At 42.9% G+C, this 24425-nt stretch overlaps 1 protein-coding gene across 1 annotated transcript in view; it reads right to left on the reverse strand.

Moving 5' to 3' along the window:
* DGAT2L6 (diacylglycerol O-acyltransferase 2 like 6) overlaps positions 1-24425 on the reverse strand; it is a 36529-nt gene that overhangs the window by 6649 nt on the left and 5455 nt on the right. Inside the window, exon 3 of the mRNA XM_081808713.1 lies at positions 21486-21829. The gene's annotated coding sequence lies outside the window, so the exon portion shown is untranslated. The remainder of the gene's footprint in view (positions 1-21485; positions 21830-24425) is intronic.

Raw genomic sequence — 24425 nt, forward strand, 5'->3', positions numbered from 1 at the left:
TACCTCTGAAACAAATAATGCAATATATGTTAAGGAAAAAAAAAAAGAAGAAGAAGAAGATAGCAGGAGGGGAAGAATGAAGGGGGGGAAATCGGAGGGGTAGACGAACTATGACAGATGATGGACTCTGAAAAACAAACTGAGGGTTCTAGAGGGAAGGGGGGTGGGAGGATGGGTTAGCCTGCTGATGGGTATTGAGGAGGGCACGTTCTGCATGGAGCACTGGGTGTTATGCACAAACAATGAATCATGGAACACTACATCTAAAACTAATGATGTAATGTATGGGGATTAACATAACAATAAAAAAAAGAAAAAAGAAGAATAAAAATGATGGCTACCAAGTCGGACTGCTCAAAAAAAAAAAAAAAAAGAAAAAAGAAAGTGCTTTACTATGTTCAGTTTTGTCACATTCAAAATGTCTCAAAAACCCAGAAGGGGGAATATTATCTCTGTTAGCAAAGGGCCACAGTAGGCTTTGAAATATAAACATGACACAACTCACAAGCAGTGGGAATTAAATTCCATTTTAAAATCTGCATTCATAGGGTGCCTGGGTGGCTCAGTCATTAAGCGTCTGCCTTCTGCTCAGGTCATAATCCCAGGGTCCAGGGATCGAGCCCACATTGGGCTCCCTGCTCCGCGGGAAGCCTGCTTCTCCCTCTCACACTCCCCTTGCTTGTGTTCCCTCTCTTGCTGTCTCTCTCTCTCTGTCAAATAAATAAAGTCTTAAAAAAATAAAATCAAATCTGCATTCATGAGAAAGAGGGGCTAAGTACACATACTGTGAAAGAAAAAAAGACCCAGTTAAGGGAATGACTTCTTTGGCCAGGTAACCACACCATGGTAGATATAATTTCCAGAGAAGGGAAAGAAACTCAAGAGTTACTTAGCAGTGGGTTTGCCTCTTGCATTTTGGACATAGATGAAAATAACAGGAAAAAGATGGAGTGGGCCTTTTTTAAAAAAGTCATGTTATGGAGTAGAAGAAACCTTAGTGATAGGGCTGAATTCTCTTTGCAAGAGCTGGATGAGGTGGTTGTTAGAAGCATATGCTAATTAAGTAAGAAATAGGGGTGGGAGGAATTTGACAGGAAGCTTTTCCATGGATAAATGTCCTGCTACCTCTGACCCTCATAGAAGATGAGAGTAATTTGCCAGGTAAGCTTCAGAAGAAAACTCAGCAAGAATCATTATTAATTAAAGGTAGCGCAAGTGTATCATTTCTTTTATATCTTGCGTCAAATAAATTTAGTTTGTATCCTCAGTATTTAGGACCGTGCCTTGCACGCAGTAGGTGTTTAGCAAATATCTATAGACTGACTGAAAGATAAAGAAATGTTTTCTCTTTTCAGTAATAGGTAAACTTAAATGATTAGTGTTTAGGCAGCATTTGTGCTGTTTAAATGTGATGCTATTTAAAAATCATAGATGGATTGTGTGCCTTATATCTGATCTCTTTCAGTTATTCACAAGTCCTAATGGTAATCTAACCAAGGGCTATACTTCCATAAACACTATCCCCCTTGTGGAATCTATTTTGAACTGCAGGTGTGGCACCTCAGGAGACCATAAATGTCCTTTGAGGACAAGTCCGCCAAACGCAGCCTGTTTGAGTGTTTCCCTCTGGAAAGTGTCACTGGTGTCACAATGACGGAAGTGCGATTTAAAGAGATAAGAGAAACGGAGGCCAAACATGGAAGAGCTAAAGCTCAAGGAACAAGGAGTTCTGTGACAGAAAGCAAAGGTATCTGAGGCAAGAATGATGAAGAACAGCCATTTGTGCATATGGATATGTGACCTTCCCTTAGATATCATGCCCTGACACCAGGAGAGTCTTCCAAAATCTTGTCTGTGTTCAAGTGAGAAGTCTTAGTGTAAATTATCAAGGAAGACGTTCACATAAGGCAGGCTCTTAATTTAGTTTGTATTGAAGATGGCCAAGCCATTCTAATAGATGTGTAGTGTGGTATCTCATCATAATTTTAATTTGCATTTCCCAAATATCTAATGATGCTTAACAGCTTTCCATGTGCTTATCTGCCTTCTGTATATCCTCTTTGGTGAGGACATCTTTATTTCACTTTGGTCCATTTTTCAATTGGGTCTTTTTGTTTTGTTTTGTTTTTACTGGTGAGATTTAAGAGGTCTTTATACATTCTGGATACAAGTTCTTTGTTGGATATGCGATTTGCAGACATTTTCTCCCAGTCTGTGTTTATTTTTTTATATTGTTCTCTTAACAGGGTCTCTCTTAGATCAAAAGCTTTTAATTTTGATGAAGTCAAATTTATCATTTTTCCCCTTTACAGATTGTGCTTTTGATGTAAAAATCTAAGAACTTTTTACCTCACTTAAGGTCATGAAGGTTTTCTTCTACGTTTTTTACTAAAAGTTTCACAGTTTGTATTTTACATTTATGTCTGTGATCCATTTTGTGTTATTTTTTTTAGTAAGATGTGAGCTTTTGATCAAGGTTCATATAGTACATATGGATATCCAGTTGTTCCAACATCATTTGTTTAAAAGACTACCCTTCCTCCATTGAAATGCTCTTGCATCTCTCTCAAAGATCAGTTGGCCATAGGAGGGTTCAAGATGTGGTATAGAAGGATCTTAAACTCACCTTCTCCCATGAACACAACAACTCTGCAGCTACACAAGGAACAATTCCCTCTGGAAAGGACCTGAAAGCTAGCTGATCAGGGCCTCTATGACAAAGGATAAAAGAACCACACTGATATAGGTAGGAGAGGTGGAGACACAGTCTAGCAAGAAACCCCCACATTCAGGAAGAGTGACCCACAGTTGGGAGGGGGTCTTATAATCTGGAGCTCATCCCTAAGGAGTCAGGGGTTTGTGCCTCCTTTCAGGCCTCCCAACCCTTGGGAACTGCACCAGAGAGATGAGACCCCGAAGTGTCTGGTCTTGAAAACCAACAGGGTTGGGGCGCCTGGGTGGCTCAGTTGGTTAAGCAACTGCCTTCGGCTCAGGTCATGATCCTGGAGTCCCAGGATCGAGTCCCGCATCGGGCTCCCTGCTCGGCGAGGAGCCTGCTTCTCTCTCTGACCCTCCCCCCTCTCATGTACTCTCTCTCATTCTCGCTTTCTCAAATAAATAAATAAATCTTTAAAAAAAAAAAAAGAAAACCAACAGGGTTTACTTCAAGGAGAATGATAGGAAATGGAAAATTCACTCTTAAAAGGGCCTGCACACAGCAACACTCTGAAAGGCGCCTGGACCAAATGTGGAGGAGTCTCACGTATTAATCTTAAAGCATCTGCTGGAGAAAAAGAAACCTGTTTGAATGCTCTCCAAGGACGGAGGCACCAGTCGGTGTCATTTTTGAATTCTCCTGCTTTGTTGGTGTTGATACTAGCAGGTGATTTTTTCACACCCTACCTCTAGCCTGCTAGCTCCAGTAGGACTGCCACCTGCCCCCCATGCACTGCAGGTGCAGCCTACCCCACTGCAGCTGGGCTGGCCAAGTGCCCCACCCCCATGTGCCACAGTCATGGCCCACCAAGCCACAGCCAGCAAGCACATGCAGCCCATACAAAGGACACCCCTTGAGCACCTGGCTCTCTTGGCCAGGGGAAATGCATTTCTGGGCCCCACAAGTCCAAATCAATTGGAGAGAGAGTCTTTGGCAGGCTACCACCCACAGGGCACTGCACAAACAGCAGACTGAAACAAACCCCTAGTCTTCATGTGAAAAAGTTTTATTTTCTTGTCCTGAAGCTTCAGAATGAGGGGCAAGCTTCAGGTTTGCCACACATCCAGGGGCTACGGATGAACCCCCCAGGGAATACAGACAGGGAGACACCATGTTAGTGCCCTCCCTTGTCCTCCCCACAGCTGGCTGATACCACTCAGACAGGAACTTAAAATCTAAAGCCACAATTTTTGCAGCTGTTGCCCAGGGGACACCTCCAGAGCTTCTTGTCTGGATATCGGCAGAGTTTATATTATAGACTCACAAGACTGTATATATTTGCCTATCTTAAAACTGTTGCCTGAAGATCTGGTTTATAATTAGCATGAAACTAAACTGTCTGAGATCTCTCTCTTTGGAACACTGACAAGTATTGGTCTACCCGCAACAACTGGAACCTATCAAGAACAAATCAGGCTACTTAAACAATTATAAAGGTCTGAGGAACAACCAAAAGCTAGAGAAAGGCTGAATGATAAATTTAATCTCCCACACAAGGCCACTCTTTAAGACTGGGAGAGATAGCTGTTACATAGAAACAATCATAGAGGGTCAAGCAAAATGAAGACAGAGGAATATGTTCCAAGTGAAAGAACAAGACAAAACCTCAGGGAAAAAAAGCCTTAAAAATGGAGATAATCTACCTGATAAAGAATTCAAAGTAATGGCCATAAAAATGCTCACTGAAATTGAGAAGAATGAACAAACACAGGAGAGCTTCAGCAATGAGATAGAAAAAATAATAAAGTACCAAACAGAAGTCATGGGGCTGAGGAATACAATAACTGAACTGGAAAATACAGTAGAGGGGCTCAACAGCGGACTAGGTAAAGCAGAGTAAAGGATCAGTCAATTTCACAGGGCAGAAAAACTAACACCAAGCAGCAAAGAGAAAAAAGTGAAAACAAGTGAAGGTAGCTTAAGGGATTTATGGAACAATATCAAGCAGACTAACATTTGCATTATATGGGTCCCAAAAGGAGAAGAGAGAGAGAAAGGGGAAGAAAACTTATTTGAGAAAATAATGGCTGAAGACCTCCATAACCTAGGGAGGGAAATAGACACTCAACTCTAAGAAGCAAAGAGTTCCAAATAAGATAAACCCAAAGAAATCTATACCAACACACATTATAATTAAAATGTCAAAAGTTAGATAAAGAGAGAGTATTAAAAACAGAGAGAATAGCCAAAGTAATCTTGAAGAAAAGAGCTGGAGATATTACAATCTCAGATTCCAAGATACTACAAAGCTGTAGTAATCAAAACAGTATGGTCTTGGCACAAAAATAGACACATAGATCAATGGAATAGGATAGAGAACCCAGAAATAAATCCATGCTAATATGGTCAGTTAATCTATAACACAGGAGACAAGAATATACAAGGAGGAAAAGAGTCTCATCAACAAATGATGCTGGGAAAACTGGACAGCTACATGCAAAAGAATGAAACTGGACCACTTTCCAACACCATACACAAAAATAAACTTAAAATGGATTAAAGACCTAAGTGTGAGACATGACCATCAAAGTCCTAGAAGAGAACACAGGCAGTAATATCTCTGGCATGAGTCATAGCAACATTTTTCTAGATACATCTCCTAAGGCCAGGGAAACAAAAGCAAAAATAAACTATTGGGACTACATCAAAATAAAAAGCTTTTGCACAGCAAAGGAAACAATCAATAAAACATTAAGACAACCTACTGAATGAGAGAAGAGATTTGCAAATGACATATCCGCTAAGAAGTTAATATCCAAAATATATAAAGAACTTACATAACTCAACACCAAAAAATAATCCAAATAAAAAATGGGCAGAGGGCATGAATAAGCATTTTTCCAAAGAAGACATACAGACGGCCAACAGACACACGAAAAGATGCTCAACATCACTGATCATCAGGGAAATGCAAATCAAAACCACAATGAGATATCACCCTATACCTGTCAGAATGACTAGAATAAAAAAGACAAGAAATAGCAAGTGTTGGCAGAGATGTGGAGAAGACAACATTCCACTGTCGGTGGGAATGCAAATTGGTGTAGCCACTGTGGAAAACAGTATGGAAGTTCCTTAGAAAATTAAAAATAGAATTACCATATGATCCAGTAATTCCACTACTGGGTATTTACTCAAAGGAAATGAGAAACACTAATTGGAAAAGATATATACACCCCTATGTTTACTGCAGCATTATTTACAATAGGCAAGATAGAGAAGCAACCTAAGGGTCCATCCATAGATGAATAGATAAAGAAGATGTTATATGTATGTATGTATATGTGCATCTATACATGATCTTGCCATTTGTAACATGGCTGGACCTGGAAGGTATCATGCTAAGTGAAATAAGTCCGTCAAAGAAAGACAAGTACCATATGATTTCACTCATATGTGGAATTTAAGAAACAAACGAACAAAGAAAAAAGATACCAACAAAAAAGAGACTCTTAAATACAGAGAACGAACTGGTGGTCACCAGAGGGGAGATGAGTGGGGGGTGGGTTGAAATGGATAAAAAGATCAAGAGTACATTTATCTTGAGTAATGAATAACGTATAGAATTGCCGAATCATTATATTGTACACCTGAAACTAATGTAACACTGAATGTTAATTAATCTTCAGTGAAAAAAGAAAACAAGCAAATAAAACCGAAGTGGTGAAAGGGAGAAACGTTCAACCAAGAAAACTCTACCTGGCAAGGTTATCATTCAGAATTGAAGGAGTGGTAGAGAGTTTTTTACACAAGCAAAATTAAGGGATTTGATCACTACTAAACTGGCCTTACAAAAAATGTTAAAGGGACTTCTTTAAGCTGAAAAGAAAAGGCACTAACTAGGAATATGAAAACATGCAAAAGTAAAAATCTACCAATAAGTGCAAATATATAATAAAGGTAGTGGATTAACCACTTAAAAAGCTAATATGAAGTTAAAAGATATTTTTTCTGTTAAGAGCAAATATATGATAAGTACTTCAGCTGCTCGGTGCACTGTGGGGAGTATTTTTTAGAGTACTGCAGGAGAGCACAGCCCAGGGATGGGGCCTGGAGCAACTGGTGCTCCACTTGAGAAGCATACAGGTATACTAGGCAAATGTATCCTACCATGACAATCACTGTCTTTGTTACCTTTTTTTGAACAAGCATATATCCATCCTGCCTAACCCTGAGTTTTTGGAGCACCACAGTTGTCCTGGGAATTAATTGCATCTCATAGGTCATCCGACTTCCCATTTCTAAAATGGGGGTTCAGACCCTGCTGAACACTACAGGTAAGTAGATCTCTTGGAGTCCACTGGTGGAGAACGTCGAGTCAAGAGACTTACTACCATGACACCTGATTGATGGGCAGAGTGGGGAGCTCTGGAACGTGGCCTGATTGTGACGGGCCAGTAAGGACGGCCCTGAAATGTCTGTGGCCAACCTCTGATACAAGAGTGGCCCACAGTACCATTGAGATCTGCCAGCTGTGGCTACAGGTTCTCAAGGGGGCATTCCAGAATAGAGTAGCCCATGTTGTCTGCCGTTCTTGATGATTGAAAATGATTAAAAATAGGGGCGCCTGAGTGGCTCAGTCGTTAAGCATCTGCCTTTGGCTCAGGTCATGATTCCAGGGTCCTGGGATGGAGCCTCAAATTAGGCTCCCTGCTCAGCGGGGAGTCTGCTTCTCCCTCTCCCTCCGCCCACCCCCCAACCCCGCTCATGCACGCTCCCTCTCTCTCTCTCAAATAAATAATCTTAAAAAAATAAAATTACTAAAAACATTTGAAGATATTTAAATTGTGAATCTATTGATAAAGGAATATTTATAAAAACTGAAACATAATCCTGTACTTACCTCCATGCATTAGCAATGTTGACTGTAATTAATCCTACATTAAGGAAACCACTGTGGGGTGAGTGTCCCATGGGGTGCACATTTCAAAGCTTGATTAATAGACACAGGCACCATGTTCCATCCCCATCATGGTGAGCCAAATGAATTGGCCTGGCTACCGCTGTGGTCACATGCTACAGGTTGAGCAAAATGATACCATATTTTGATGTGTGTGGGGACAACAATGTGGAAGCTAAAACTGACATATTTTATGTAAACTGTGTCTATTCTTTGATTATTAAAAATTATTTATTTGTTTATTTATTTATTTATTTAGAGTGTGAGTGGGGGTAGGGGCAGAGGGAGAGAGAGACTCTCAAGCAGACTCCATGCTGAGCACAGAGCCTGACACTGGGCTCAGTCTCATGACCCTGAGATCATGACCTGAGCCATAATCAAGAGTCAGACACTGAACCAACTGAGCCACCAAGGCGCCCCTTAAATTTCTATTTTCAACTGTTTTCTGCTAGTATATAGAAATGTGATTGATTTTTTTTTAAAAGATTTTATTTATCTATTTGAAGAGAGAGAGACAGCGAGAGCAGGAACACAAGCAGGGGGAGTGGGAGAGGGAGAAGCAGGCTTCCCGCCGAGCAGGGAGCCCTATGTGGGGCTCGATCCCAGGACCCTGGGATCATGACCTGAGCTGAAGGCAGACGCTTAACAACTGAGCCACCCAGGCGCCCGTGATTGATTTTTATGTGTGATCTTGTATCTTGTAACTTGGCTAACCTCCTTTGCTAGTTCTTGGAGTTTTTGTGTGTGTGTGTGTTTTTAATAGATTCCTTGAGATTTTCTACAGACAATCATATCATTCGGAAATTAGGGCAGTTTTTTTTTCTTATTTTTCAATTTGTATGCTTTTCTTATTTTTCCTTCTTCTTGTCTTACTACACTTGCTATGACTTTTAGTATGATGTTGAGTACAAATGGTGAGAGTGGACATCCTTGCTTTGCTGCCAATCTTAGGGAGAAAGCTTTCAGTCTTTCATCAAATATGATGTTAGCTACATGGTTTTTCATAGATGCTCTTTATCAGGAAGTTTACTGAGGAAGTTTCCTTCTATTCCTAGTTTGCTGAGAGGTTTTATCATGATTGAAATGGAATTTTGTCAAATGCTTTGTCTACATCAGTTGATATGATCATGTGTTTTCTCTTCCTTTGTTAATATGGTAGTTTATATTGATTTTCAAATATTTTCACTTGCATTCCTGGGATAAAGCCCACTTGGCTGTGGTATATTATGCTTTGTATTGCTGGATTCAATTTGCTAGTGTTTAATTGAGGATTTTTGCATTTATATATATATTTTTAAAGATTTTATTTATTTGAGAGAGAGACTGAGAGAGAGAGAGCATGAGAGGGGGGAGGGTCGGGAGGGTCAGAGGGAGAAGCAGACTCCCTGCTGAGCAGGGAGCCCGATGCGGGACTGGATCCAGGGACTCCAGGATCATGACCTGAGCCGAAGGCAGTCGCTTAACCAACTGAGCCACCCAGGTGCCCCTGCATTTATATTTATGAGGAATATTGGTCTATAGTTTTCTTTCTTGGACCGTCTTTGTCTAGTTTTGGTATCAGGGTCTGGCCTCATAAATGAGTTGGCAAGTGTTTCTTCCTTCTTTTTATTTTCTGGGAAAGGTTGTGTAGAATCTGTGATATATCTTCTTTAAAATGTTTGGTAGAATTTGCTGTTGAAACCAGCTGGGCCTGCCGTTTTCTGTTTTGGAAGGTTTCTTATTTTCCAAACTTATAAATTTAATTTAATTAATAGTTATGGGTTATCTATTTCATCTTGTGTGACTTTTGATTGTCTATGGTTTTTGAGGAAGTCTCCAAATATCATTGTTAGTTTGTCTATTTTTCTTTTCAATTCTGCCAGCTTTTACTTCATATATATTGAAGCTCTATTGTTGGGTGCATCTACATTTGGATAGTTATATCTTCTTGGTAAATCGACCCTTTTAACCCTGGTCCTGGCTTAAAAAAATAAATTTCAACTTGTAAAGCCTCCAATTACTATTGATTACTAGCTTAAGTTAAAGATGGTACCAATATGAACTTAAGTGTGTCCTTTCTTCAAAATATCTTTGATTCATCTTACCTGCTCACTTTCCCCATACAGTAATAGCCAATATTTACTGTACACTCATCATGGAAAACTAAGCATTTTACATGCATAGTTTATTTAATCTTTTTTTTTTTTAAAGATTTATTTATTTATTTGAGAGAGCGAGAGTACATGAGAGGGGGGAGGGTCAGAGGGAGAAGCAGGCTCCTTGCTGAGCAGGGAGCCCGATGCGGGACTCGATCCAGGGACTCCAGGATCATGACCTGAGCCGAAGGCAGTCGCTTAACCAACTGAGCCACCCAGGCGCCCCAGTTTATTTAATCTTCAGAAAAACTCCATTAAGACAGCAACTAATCTCATTTAATACATGAGGAGCCCAGGTTTAGAGAGGTTAAATAACTACCTGAGGCCACAAAGCTAGCTTGTGGGTGAGCCAGGGTTGAGAACTCAGACTGTTTTACTCCGGAGGCTGCACCTTAACCTCTAAGCTCTAATTATTTTTCCCTTTAGTCAGTTACCAATTCCTGGCAGCTCTGTTTTCCAAACACCTTTCAAATGATTCTATTCTCCACTTTCATGCTACCACCCAGTCCAAGCCACCATTATCTTTCCTTGATGACTTTCAATGTCTTCTAAATCTTTTTTTTTTTTAAAGATTTTATTTATTTGAGACAGAGAGAACGAGTGAGAGAGAGCATGAGCAGGGGGAGCGGCAGGCAGAGGGAGGAAAGCAGGCTCCCCACTGAGCAGAGAGCCTGATGCGGGGACTCGATCCCAGGACCTGGGATCATGACCTGAGCCAAAGGCAGCTGCTTAACCGACTGAGCCACCCAGGCGCCCCTTCAATGTCTTCTAAATAGGCTCCCCGCTTCCATTTAGGCCCCGATGCAGCAAGCATGCTAAATGCAAATCTGACTGTCGCTGTACAGCATTTAACCAACAACATGACTGGCTTGTCAAAGAGGCATTTCTGTAGCTTTGAAATTACTTACTGGGTCTAAATTGACTGCAAATATAAGAAGGTATGGGAATAAATGGTAATTTAATAATTCAACATCAAACGTGGCTTCCAATGACTCCTAAGGTGAAGGCTCTTAAGGTCTTGTAATCTTGGTTTCGAAGGCACTCTGTGGTGGAGCCCCTGGCCACCCCCTTGTTTTCTGCATTCCACCATCCTGCTGTGTCTGTTCCTCCAACTCATTCTGCTCTCTAGCCTCTGGGCTTCTGTGCATGCTATCCCTTTCACCTGGAAGAATCCTTCCTCAGCTCTTTCCTGGCTAGTTCCTATTCATCGTTTTGGCCTCAAAATAAATGTCACCATTGCAATATTTTGGAGCTCTCTTTGACTTCTTTCCCTTTCCAAAAAAATCTCTCTTCCATTCGTTCTCCTGCTTCTATCTCCATTGCTACTGCTATGGTTGAAGGCTCGACCTCCTCCGGTCTGGACTGCAGTCTTTAGTCTGCTCTTTTTGCCTGCTGGTGTCTTCGCTTCTGGTCCATTTCCCATGCTACTGCCAGATTTTTTTTTTTTTTAAAGCACAGTCATAATGCTGTTTGCCTCAGAAACCTTCAATATTTTCCCACTGCTGGCAGAAAAAAGTCTAAACATGTTATCCTGACGTATGAGGCCCTCCATGGACTATCCCCACACACCTTCCTAGCCTCATCTCTCACTGCCTGTCCTGAAACTGCTTATGCTCTAGCCCACTATTTCTCAAAGCATTGTTCCCATACCACTGTAGGTATGCTAGGTGGTCTGAGGTGGTATATGGATGGAAAATTAATTTAATGTACAGTGAATAAAAGTGAACTTATGGTAGTCATATAAAATTTCTGTTAAAACACATTAATTTAGGGGCACCTGTGTGGCTCAGCCTGTTAAGCGTCCAACTCTTAGTTTTAGCTCAGGTCATGATCTTGGGGTCCTGGGATTGAGCCCTGCGTCAGGCTCTGCATTCAGCACGGAGTCTGCTTGACTGAGTGAGGAGCCTGATGCGGGGCTCCATCTCAGGACCATGAGATCATGACCTGAGCCAAAGTCAGATGCTTAACTGACTGAGCCACCCTGGCACCCCGGAAGGTTACATTATTGATTTGTGATCTTTCTTCTTCTTCTATTTTTTTTATTATTTTTTAAAATTTTATTTCTTTGGGTCCTTTCTCTTCTCTCTCTTTTTTTAACCTTCCTATGTTTTTATTTTTATTTTTATTTATTTTTTTATTATGTTCAGTTAGCCAGCATATAGTACATCATTAGTTTTTGCTGTAGTGTTCAACGATTCATTAGTTGTGTATAACACCCAGTGCTCATCACAACATGTGCCTTCCTTAAAAAGACTTTATTCATGGGGTGCCTGGGTGGCTCAGTCGTTAAGCGTCTGCCTTCGGCTCAGGTCATGATCCCAGGGTCCTGGGATCGAGCCCCGCATCGGGCTCCCTGCTCGGCGGGAAGCCTGCTTCTCCTTCTCCCACTCCCCCTGCTTGTGTTCCCTCTCTCGCTGTGTCTCTCTCTCTCTGTCAAATAAATAAAATCTAAAAAAAAAAAAGACTTTATTCATTTATTTATTTTAGAAAGAGGGTGGAGGGGTAGAGGGGGAAGGAGAGGAAGAGGGAAAGAATCCCAAGCACACTCCGCACTCTCCCTCTCACCCTCCTGCTCATGTTCTCATTTTCTCTCTCTCAAATGAATAAACAAATCTTTTATTTAGGTAACAGCAATGAGTCAATTTGGAAAAAATGGTAAGCCATAATAGCACAGGTAGCAGTCAGCTGTGGGAAAAAACAGAGGATGGGATGCGAATGGCTGAAATAGGGGAAACAGAAGCGCAGCCACTTTAGTCTACTCCCCAGTCCCTTAACCCACCGTGCATTTTCACATCTCTGCCTTTGGAGATGCTGTTGCTTTATTCTGACTACCCTCTCCTCAGCTTTCTGCCTATCAAAATTCTCTCAGCCTTCAAGGATTAGCTGAAATGATACCCCCTTAAATGATATTTTTGGTGATTCTGTGCTTGGAATTAAGGGTTCCCTCTTCCACACACCTACGGCACATTACTTACGCTTCTCTTTGGTCCTGTTTCACTCTGCTGCTTGTGTAGTTAGTAACTCATATGTCTGGCCCTCTCCCTATTAGACAGTAAGCTCCTTGAAAACAGCCTTTAGCATAGTGCCAAGCACAGGGAGATGACTCATGATAAATATTTGTTACATTAAATTGTAACTCATGGAGAAGTTTTTATTTCAAAATTCACCAAGCAGCAGATGAAAGCTAACAGGGACAAAAACCACTAATGCTCAGACAAGGAAAGGCCTTCTGGGGTTCCAAGGTGTATATGTGTGTGGAATGCTATAGGCAAGCAGCCAGGGTGAAGCAAAAATCCAGTGTCCTAAGTGGCTGGCCCACAGCCTTTAGAAATCCAAGAATGTGGTTAGTTTATCACAGATGAATTCCTGTGACTTTGTGATTACTTATTAGATCTACATTAACCATAAATATAAGAACTTGTGGAAATAAAATGTAATTTAATAATCCAACAAACTTGGAGGACACTTCATGTGAAATCTCTGTGCTAGAAGCCATGGGGACATGGTTGGGGACTGCAAGAAGGAAGGTGAAGAGAATAAATAAGGAAATGATGAAAATAATATACATGTGGTCATTGATACCATGTATTGAGCATTTATTATTAATAAGCACTCTGTTCAGCACTTAATATACATTATTTCATTTAATTCTCTCACAACCCTGAGAGGTAGATAATTTTCTTTCCTTCTTAAAGATGTATTTATTTATTTGAGAGCGAGAGAGAGAGAACGCGCATGAGGGGGGGGAGGGGCAGAGGGTGAGGGAGGGAGAGGCAGAGAAACAGATTCCCAGCTGAGTGAGGAGCTTGATGTGGGGCTCCATCTCAGGACCATGAGATCAGGACCTGAGCCAAAGTCAGATGCTTAACTGACTGAGCCACCCTGGCACCCCAGAAGGTTACGTTACTGATTTGTGATCTTTCTTCTTCTATTTTTTTTTTATTATTTTTAAAAATTTTATTTCTTTGGGTCCTTTCTCTTTTCTTTTTTCTTAACCTTCCTATGTTTTTATTTTTATTTATTTATTTTTATTATGTTCAGCTGGCCAGCATATAGTACATCATTAGTTTTTGCTGTAGTGTTCAACGATTCATTAGTTGCGTATAACACCCAGTGCTCATCACAACATGTGCCTTCCTTAAAAAGACTTTATTCATTTATTTATTTTAGAAAGAGGGTGGAGGGGTAGAGGGGGAGGGAGAGGAAGAGGGAAAGAATCCCAAGCTCACTCCACACTGAGCATGGAGCCCGATGCAGGGCTTGATCCCATGATTCCTGGGATCATGACCTGAGCTGAAACCAAGAGTTAGAGGCTTAACCGACTGAGCCACCCAGGCACCCCAGGTAGGTAATTTTATTATCCTCATTTTAAATATGAAAAAAGTGAGGCTCAGAGTGCAAGCTTTGGGGAAAATAACTCCAAGCTTTAAGGAAAAAGTCGGTAGCATTTGTGCCAAGAACTATTTTAGACACTCTGTGTGTGTGTTAACTCATATTAATACAGGTAGAAAAGAATGTTTTTGTCTTCCAGGAACTCACATTCTAGTGGGGAAGATTGATACCATAAATAATGGATACATTCCAGGGGGTGAAAACTATATAACTCAGGGTTCAAATATCATTTTTTAAAAAAAGGTTTTATTTATTTGAGAGAGAAAACGAGTGTGAGAGCAAGAGAGATTGAGAGAACGCGTGGTGGGGAGGGGCAGAGGGAAAGGGAGGAGCAAGCTCCTCAGCAGGGAGCCTGACGACATGGGACTTGATCCCAGGACCCTGGGATCATGACCTGAGCCGAAGACAGATGCTTAACCGACTGAGCCACCCAGGAGCCCCTCAAATGTCATTCTATGGGAACCCAAGCAGAAGACCATTCCCTACTACTGGGGAACCTAGAAAAAAGCTTTTTGTAAAGGGTAAGATTTAAGTTGGATTTTGGAGGAAGAGCAGGATTTTGACAGAAAGATTAGTGGAGAAAAGGCCTTCCATGCATGAGGAAGAACTCAAAGACCTGTAGATGGAGGAGTCCGAGGCCTATAACACCATAACCTGCAAAAGTACAGGGAGCATGGGAAACCATGGAATAGGAGATGATGGAACTGGGAAGGAAGCTGGGGAGATTAGGCCTGATGCTAGAGGGAAGATGAAGCCAGTGAAAGTTACTAAGCAGAGGAACAGCATGATCATATCTGTGTATCAGGAAGATAATTTGGGATAACTGGTAGCAAGAGAAACTGTAGGCAGGGAATCAGCTAAGAGTTGCAGTAATTTAGATGAGAGGCAATGGGAACGTGAAGTAGGTTACTATTTATCAAACCAATTTGAAAGGTACTAGGAGGGAGAAATTTCAGAGTTTGGCAGTTGATCAGATGTAGGGGATGAATGAATGGTGCCTTGAAGGAGCCTGTGGGAAGACTGGGAATGTATCAAAGTCTCTGTTTGCCTAATATTCTAGGATCTAGTTACTTGTTATTCTTCCTGAAGGTGTAATGAAGTCAGAACTTAAGGTGCCTGTCTCAAAAGTGATTGTCATTCCTCTGTTGATCAAATGGCAAGGTTGGCAGTGTCTTATGAGGTGGGGTGGCTGGGCTCCAAGTAATGTCAATTTCTATAACAGAAAGGAAGAAAATGAACATCTCTTGAGGATTTTTTTTTTGCCTCTTTGATCTTCACAATAGTCGTTAGAGGCAGATATTATGTTCTGTTTCTACAATGGGGGAGAATGAATGACTTACTTGTGAAGGTCACGTAAAAAATAAAGTGACTTACTTGCACAAGGTCACATAGCAAGCAAGTGGCAGACCTGGCCCGTCTGACTCCCAAGACTGTGTCCTATTTTATGTAGTATCAGAAACCAGAGAAAGAAGGAAGGCCTAAAAAAACAAACAAAACAAAAAACAAACCAAAACCGAAACACACACAAAACAAAACAAACAAACAAAAAACAAAACAAAACAAAAGGATGACCAGGAGAGAGAAAAAAGAACAAGAGATGGACTTAAGGTCTCTACTGAGGAAGAAGGAATCTAGAAGAATCATCAATTTATTTTATTTTTTTAAAAGATTTTATTTATTTGAGAGAGAGAGAGAGATAGCAAGAGAGAGCATGAGCAGGGAGTAGAGAAAGAAGGGAGCCTGACGCGGGGCTCAATCCCAGGGCCCTGAGATCTTGACCTGAGCTGAAGGCAGACGCTCAACTGACTGAGCCACCCAGGTGCCCCAGAATCATTAATTTAATGTCAAGCCTGGTCTTGTGAGAAATATAACCATGACAAGACCTGGCTCCTGTTCTCATGGGGCTTATTGGATAGAGGGGGCAAAGGATATAAGGACTGTTACCTAACCTATTTTTACAAATTGCTTCGGACTTTCAGAGGTGATGTAGTCTTGGGTTGTCTAGGAAATGTTGCAGAGAATATCTCAAAGGAGGGGTTGTCCATGATTAGTCCAGCAAGAATGATCAAAGCATCTTTCTAGTGGAAGGAATAGTCAGAGCAGAGGTGAAGGAGTGGGAGAGTACCCTTTACATTTGTTCTGTGAATAGCCTGCCTGGAACACAAGCTTCATATAGGGGAAGAGTAGGGTGATGAGCTGGTAAAAGGTTAGAGCCAGAGAGTGGAGGAGGGCCTTGAATGCCCAGGCTAACACATTTGTACTTCACTGAGTAGGCAGTGGGAAAACACGGACTATTTTTGAGCAGGAGAGGGCTGTAATCAAAGATGTTTTCTAAAGGCTCTACTGGAAGCAAGCAGTGGAATAGATTGGAAAGGGTAGAAAGTAGAAGGTAGAGGGCCAGGAAAGAGGATATTGCAACAGTTTAGGTAGATGGTGATATAAGCCCAGAAAAGAAGAGACAGATGGAGAGCCATCCTCTAATGGAAGCTGGCCCTCAGGAGGGCTGTCAGGGCCATTGCCTAATTCTAAGGTTCATGAGTATTTGTATTTCACATCTCCTGCAAACTGTCTTTCCATTCCTCTCTTCTCACTTTTCCCCTCCTTCTTGTCCCTCTGCCCTTTTTTCTCCTCTTTCCCCCTATTTTGTTTCCCATTGCTTTCAGTGACGCTCAATAATCAGCCATGATTCTGAACATCATTTGGGAAGGAGAGGCACTGAGGGAGGCTCTGAGCAAGACAGAGGAATGAAGGAAAGCGGGTGAGAAAGAGAAGAAGGAAATTAAGAAGGGAGGGAGAGAAGAGAGAGAGGCAAGGAAGGGAGGGAGGGAGGGAAGGAGGGAGGAACACTTTTCTATATGGAGCATTTACTGTAGACCAAGCTGAGAGGATAGGGATACTGAGGCTTAGAGGGATCACAATACTTGTTGGAAGTCACACAGCTAATTGTAGTCCCAGTTTGACAAATTCCAGAATCCACGTCCTGTTCACCATGTTTCACTGTTTCTCTTTTCTGCCTTCCTGAGCCCCTCAACTTGGTGTAATGTTTTTTTTCCCCCTGAAGCCCTAATATTAATTCACTGTGACCCTTTCTTTCACTTACTACAGTCTGTCTTCCATTGTAGTGACTTGTGTATGTGTCCAGCATGATGCATAAACTGTGTACAGTGGTGGAATTAATGATTGCTTTATCTTTGTTCCTAGATAGTAAGGAGTTGGTACTTGACTCACTGTAGGATCGACACGGACAGTCGCTGTCTTATAATTAGTATTTGCTCTATAACTCTTGAACAGATGTGAATATCTTAGGCACCTCTATGGGCATCTCACACTGTTAGGTGTTACAGCTACCTTGGTAACCTCCAAGACCCAGGATTCATGTTGTAACTTCTAGCATAATCACTAAAATAATAGAAACAGGATGTCTAGCATCTAAACTAGTAGAGGAAGACAAATGGAATGATAATCAATTTAAAAGAAGTCGAGACAGGGCGCCTGGGTGGCTCAGTTGGTTAAGCGACTGCCTTCGGCTCAGGTCACGATCCCAGGGTCCTGGGATCGAGTCCCACACCGGGTTCCCGGCTCAGCGGGGAGCCTGCTTCTCCCTCTGACCCTCTCCTCTCTCATGCTGTTTCTCTCTCACTTGCTCTCCAATAAATAAATAAATAAAATCTTTAAAAAAAAAAAAAGAAGTCGAGACAAATGGACAACAAGCAGACAGGCATACGAAAAGACGCTCAACATCACTAATCGTTAGGGAAATGCAAATCAAAATCACCATGAGATATCATCACATTCATTAGGATGGTTCCTGGTAAAAAAACAAACAAACAAAGAAAAAACCCCCAGAAAATAAAGAAGTGTTGGAGAGAATGTGGAGAAATTGGACCCCTTGTGCACTGTTGGTGGGAATGTAAAATGGTGGAGCTGCTATGGAAAATAGTATAGCAGTTCATCAAAAAAATGTAAAATGGAATTTCCATATGATCCAGCAATTCCACTTCTGGGAATATATTCAAAAGAATTGAGAACAGGATCTCAAAGATATATTTGAACACCCATGTTTATAGAAGCATTATTTACAATACTCACACAATGGAATATTATTCAGCCTTAACAAGGAAGGTGGAACTCGAAGACATGGTAAGTGAAATGAGCCAGTCGCAAAAGAACAAAGAGTGCATAATTCCACTTCTATGAAGTACCCAGTGGAGTCAAGTTCACAGAGATGGAAAGTAGAATGGTGGTTGCCAGAGGCTGGGGGAAGGGGAAATGGTGAATTCTTGTTTAATGGGTAAAGAAGTTTCAGTTTCACAAGCTGAAAAGGGTTCTGGAGGTGGACGGTGGCTGGTGATGGTTGCACAACACTGAATGTATTTCATGCTTCTAAAATGTACACTTAAAAAGAGTTAAAACGATTGATTGGATGTTACGTGCATTTTACCACAATTTTTAAAAACGCTCAAAAATACAGGCGAAACAAAACATTCACATCTGTTATTAGTGTTTTCACTGAAGACACGTAGGTGCCATCATTGGTCCCTAACATCCCCACTCCACACCCCTCCAGCTCTTCCAGGATGACCGGAGCCTAGTAAGATGGGGGGGTGGGCATTATTAGGAGGCTGTTCTCCTAGGTTCTCACCTCTGGGCCCTTACATATTCAGTGTTGGATATGCCCTCTATCCTCATCCCTGTCTAGAGACAGTGTCCTTTGAGATGAGGAGAGGAAGAGAGAAAAAAAATACTTAAAAACAAATCATTTTGTGGTCAAAAACTGAAAACATTTTAGTGAAGAGAGCTCCCTAGAAGAGCCAGACAGACCCCACCCCTATAGGATCAGCTTACACAGTTCTTCCTCTCTGGACCTCTTTTCCCTGCTCTCTAATCCCCATGTTTGCCCACTCTTTCTGGGATCCAGACTTGAAATGGTGGCTGTCACCATGATGCCAAGTCTTTTAGGACATTCCTGGGCCCCTCATTTTCCTAATTGAGGGCTGGAACTTTTTAAAGGGGTCTGTCTGAGGAAGTTAAGATAAACGCAAAGGGAAACAAAAAGAAAATATGAAAGACTAGAAACAAGTTTACAGAAATATCGCTTCTTTTTAAAAGATCTTATTTATTTATTTATTCATTTGAGAGAGAGAGAGAGTGCACACGAGAGGGGGGAGGGTCAGAGGGAGAAGCAGACTCCCTGCCGAGCGGGGAGCCCGATGTGGGACTCGATCCCGGGACTCCGGGATCATGACCTGAGCCGAAGGCAGTCGCTTAAACAACTGAGCTACCCAGGCACCCCAAAATATCACTTTTTTAAAAAAAAAAGATTTTATTTTATTTATTTCACAGAGAGAGACACAGCGAGAGAGGGAACACAAGCAGGGGGAGTGGGAGAGGGAGAAGCAGGCTTCCCGCGGAGCAGGGAGCCCGATGCGGGGCTCGATCCCAGGACCCTGGGATCATGACCTGAGCCGAAGGCAGACGCTTAACGACTGAGCCACCCAGGCCCCCCTCACTTTTTTTTTTTTTTCTTAATACAGTTAGAGGTAGGCCATAGATAGACTAAGAGCTCAGCATGATTTGATTTCAATAAGGCTCAGTAAGTCATCACCTTTTGGAGGTCACGGACCCCGTTGGCAGTCTGGTGAAGCCCAGAGACCCCTTCTCCGAATAATCTTAAATACCCAAAATAAAATATACAGACTTACAAAGGAAATGCATCATATTACAATGCAATTCTCAAAACATTACAAAAAAAAGTGATATAGTGACCTGGGCTTCTTGGTTTATGCATTAAATAACCAGACCTAATGGTGGTTCCAATAACTACTGGAATTTTGAGGTAGTCATGAGCATAAATGAAATTTCGAGATGCCTGCAACAACTGGCATGTGAAAATGCAAACCTGTGATGTCTATTAGTGACAAATTCACTGGTACTGCTAACATTTCTGTGGTTAAGACCCTCTGCTCTAAGGGACTGTATAGCCTCCCATAGACTGGCATTGGCTGCCTTCAAGATGACATTTCTCCCCATCCAGTTTCTAAGCTTGGTCCTTGTAATTGGCTGCTCATGAAGTACTAGTTTCTGGCTGGGAAAAGCTGAGAGCTCTCAACCCATTTGCCCAGCACTGATAATTGCCAGGCTTTGAGTCCACTGCACAACTGGCACTTTATTAAAATTCTAATGAGTCACTCAGGCAGCTCCCAGACTTCCCAGAATTTTCTCACCATAGTTTTATACTGGAAAATCACCTTCTGCCTCCCTAGTAACACCAACTCTGCAGGCCACCACCACCTCTGCTCCCATCCCTGAATATGACTCTTTTCAGCTAGGTCGGAGAGAGATGGGCTAAGTGGGTGATAGGTATGAAGGAGGGCATTTTTTGGGATTAGCCCTGGGTGTCATATGTAAGTGACGAATCACTAAATTCTACTGCTGAAACTAATATTACACTATGTGCTAACTAACTGGAATTTAAATAAAGACCTGAAATAAAAAAAGAACGGGCAGTCCTGAGAAGGCTGCGGTGATCTTTAAACCAGAACAACCACAGCTTCACTCATGGCCTTCAGGCCCCTCAGTTGGAAAGAGAGAAATCTAATGAACTCAACAGTAGCCCTCTCTCTGCGTGGGGAGGCACAGTCCTTCCCAGAGAGAGGGGACCGACCAAATAATCTCTTTGGAGCCTTCCTCATCTGGGGGTTCCTGGTCTTTTTCTTGGCCTGTTCCCATGTGCTCTCCAGCCCCTGGGATTCACTCACCTAAAAATACGTAGACTGGGAGCCACTGCAGGACAGACAGGGTTTGGAGGCATTCCCGAAGATCTAGTCTGGAGAGGGAGGCCATGGCCGTGGTGTTCTTCTGCTGTGGCAAGAAGCCCAAACAGAAGGTCTGCACCTCTAAAGCTGAGCTGATTATAAGGTGCTTCGCTCTAGTCTCTTATCACGGAGTCCCTTTAGCTGTTGAAGATTTGAGGTTTGACCTCACCTTTACTCCAGTCTTCCCTTTTGTCAGCCCTGACCCCACCCCAAGCTTCCTACACATACCAGGTTTCAGATCACCCCATCTAATCTCTCTAATATCGCTCTAACATCTAGCCTTTCTTCACGTGTGTTCCATTATAACAAGGCAGATCTGGCCTTGGGGAGTTTCTGGCGGTGTGTGGGGGAAGTCCCTGATAAATGAGCGCAGGAAGAGAGACCATTCTCTCAGAGACCTCCAAGAGACCTCCAAGAGGACCTCTGAAAAGCAACCTACTTCCCTGCTTAAGGAAGGAGACCTGGTGATGATACTTGTTTCTGCCCTAGATGCTGATCTTTGGCTCCGGTCTTCTGCGGAGACCTACCCAGTCAACCTGGGCCTTTTTCTGCACAGATAGCGAGGCTTCTCAGATCCGTCCTGGCGCCTCTATTCCCAGGGGCTCTGTATCAGCAGCCAGATACCATATGATAGAGCGGGAGAAGCATTTCACAGAGCGCAGACCTGGGTTCCAGGCCCGCCTCCACCATGTTATTCCTGTGACGTCTTCGCAGATTGCTCTCTCTCTCTCTCTAGATCTCAGTTTGAGCATTCGTCGTGGGAAGGCAGTGTAGTGGTTAGGGACATGGATTTGAGAGCCGGATAGCTGGGGTGCAAATCTCGGCTCTGCCGCTTACAAGTTGGTGAACTTCTGTGCCTCAGTTTCCCCGTCTGTAAAACAGGGATAGTAATAGTACCTTCTTCATAGGGCTTTTCTGAGGATTAGATGAGTGAATGAGTGTAAAGTGCGTAGCATAGTGCCTGGCTCACAGTAGGCACCGTGTTAGTGTTTCCTGTTATTATTCGTTGAGTTGAGTTAATGCCTATTGAACATCTACTATGGTTCAGGCTAAGAGGCCTGCTTCTACACACTGCCTTCACAAAATTAAAGACCGTTCCCAGGCCCCAAGTCCTCTGGATTTATTGGTTTTTTTCTGTAACTGTCTACTGAGTGACTACTGTTTGCCAGGCACTGCCGTAGGTGCTGAAGATTTGGCGGGGAAGAAGATGGACATGATTTCTGCCTTCACTGAACTGATAGTCCAGTGGAGGAGACAGACATTAAGCAAAAGAAAATCACAGAAATGTCTATGCACTTGAATGTGTCATAAGTGTCTTAAAGGAAAAGGCCAGTATTCTCAGCGTAAGGCCTTGAATATAGAAGGTGCTCAAAAAAATCTTGTGAATGTAATCAAAAAGGTTGCTAGGAAAATCAAATACAAAAGCGGTATCAAGTATCCTACAAGTGGGAAGAAACATTGATTCCTTAGCCTTTTCCAGGGAGATTAGCAGAATTCTGTCTTCCTCCCTAAATCCCACTGTGGTTCAGAGCTCCCTAATTAGACTGACTAATGGGATGTTTCAGAGGTGGGACGCCTGGGTGGCCTAGTCAGTTAGGCGTCTGCCTTCGGTTCAGGTCATGATCCCAGGGTCCTGGGATCGAGTCTCGCATGGAGCTCCTTGCTCAGCGGGGAGCCTGCTTCTCCCTCCCCCTCTGCCTGCCGCTCCCCCTGCTTGTGCTCTCTCTCTCTCTTTCTGACAAATAAATAAATAAAATCTCAAAAAAAAAAAAAAGACTAAGATATTTCAGAGTTAAGCTTAGGGAACTTTCTTGGTATGCTGCTGGGGTGTGCTTTCATTCCCCAATGTACCCTAGATGGCCACCTAGCATGTTACCCCATTTGTCCACTTCCTCTTTGCTTCTCTTCCCCTAGCTACCTGGGGTTCTCAAACTGCTTATTGGGGCTACTTGGCCACATACAGGGTGAGATGTATTGGAGCACATCTGCTCAGAATTTTCACGAGAAGAGGGAGAGAGGTAAGTGAGGCAGGCCTGGGTCTTCTAGGGGAAAGCGCAGATGTGGAGGGCTGGAGTCTCCAGCATGGACAAGATCCACAATGTTGAGAGCTCCACATCTCCTTATAGATCAGCTCTCTACCCTCCCTCACTTTCAGACGGGTAAATGGAAGAGGCCTAGAAAGGACTCAGGTCACACAGGGCGCCAGAGGCAGGGCAAGGACAGATCGATTTCCATTTCTGTCTCCCTAACGTCCAGCTCAGGGCCTCAAGTACAGAGTAGATCCCCAAGGAAATGCTTGTGGGCCAAATGAAGGCGATCTGGTCTCCTGGTTCCTCAAGCAAGATGGACAGGCAGGGCCGGGCCAAGCCCCTGACTGGCCACTCTCTTCTCCCCAAAGCAGAGAACATGCTTCCGAGCTGGCATTTTCTACAGCCACACGGACAAGTGTCACAGAGATAGCAGGGAATGTAGAACAAGCAGGAAGAAGCGAAGTAGGCCAGCAGACAAACCCTGAACAGGCAGCACTCAGGATTTCCCAGTTACAGTTCATCCAGCCAACCAACAAAAGCCTAGTTGCCTTAGATTAAGCAGTAGCAAGAGAAAGGTGGCCGAGAAGCACAAAGGTGGGCCAATTTCATGCGTAAAACATTTAAGGCTGATGGGATTCTAACCCTCAAGAAACTCACAGTCCAGGGTGCGAGGTAGACGTAATCACCGACACCTGTGGGGTACTGTGAGGCACGCAGAAGAGAGAAGCACCCACCAGCCCGAGGAGATCAGAGAGGGCTTTCTGGAAGAGGGGATGCGGCGGGGAGGGGAGATGGACTAGGCGCAAAGGACACGAAGGGCTGTCCAGGAAAGACGGCAACCAGCTTATCAAACCAAAACGAATGGGGATCTGGGATAGGCCAGCAAGCTAAGGAGTTTCTAAGGAGCAACAGAAAAACAAAGAAAGGAGAGAAATGGAAGGAAAAGAAGATTGAGGAGACTGGGGAGCTCAGAAGGAATGGTGGAAGTTAGGGAAGCTCAGAGACAGAAGCAGCCCCAGGAATCTTCCTCCTGGATTTGAAGGTGCACCGTCAGCCTTCAGAATGACTCATTTCCAGAAAGCTTTGGATAGCTGAGGTTTTGCCATCACGTGTCATCTTCTGATCTTTCCCCTTCTGCCATACTCTTATTGGGCTAGGTATTGCGATTTCAGTTCGATTAAAAGTATTTATGGAGAGCCTACTTAATGCCAAGTCCTAGGCGAGGTACTATTAGAACGTACATGCATAGTCCTTCAGTCACCACATTTTTATTGAGGTCCTGCCATAAGCCTGGTATTGTTCTAGAGGTTGACAACTGTGTGTGTGTGTGTGTGTGTGTGTGTGTGTGAGATAGGGCGGGGGGCGGGGGGCAGGCAGAGAAAAAAAGCAGCACACAGAGCATCAACGCAGGGATGGGGGCCATCAGAGATTTACAAA

The sequence above is a fragment of the Leptonychotes weddellii genome, chromosome X (assembly GCF_054177405.1).
Source record: "Leptonychotes weddellii isolate Sample4059 chromosome X, ASM5417740v2, whole genome shotgun sequence".
Taxonomy (NCBI): Eukaryota; Metazoa; Chordata; class Mammalia; order Carnivora; family Phocidae; genus Leptonychotes; species Leptonychotes weddellii.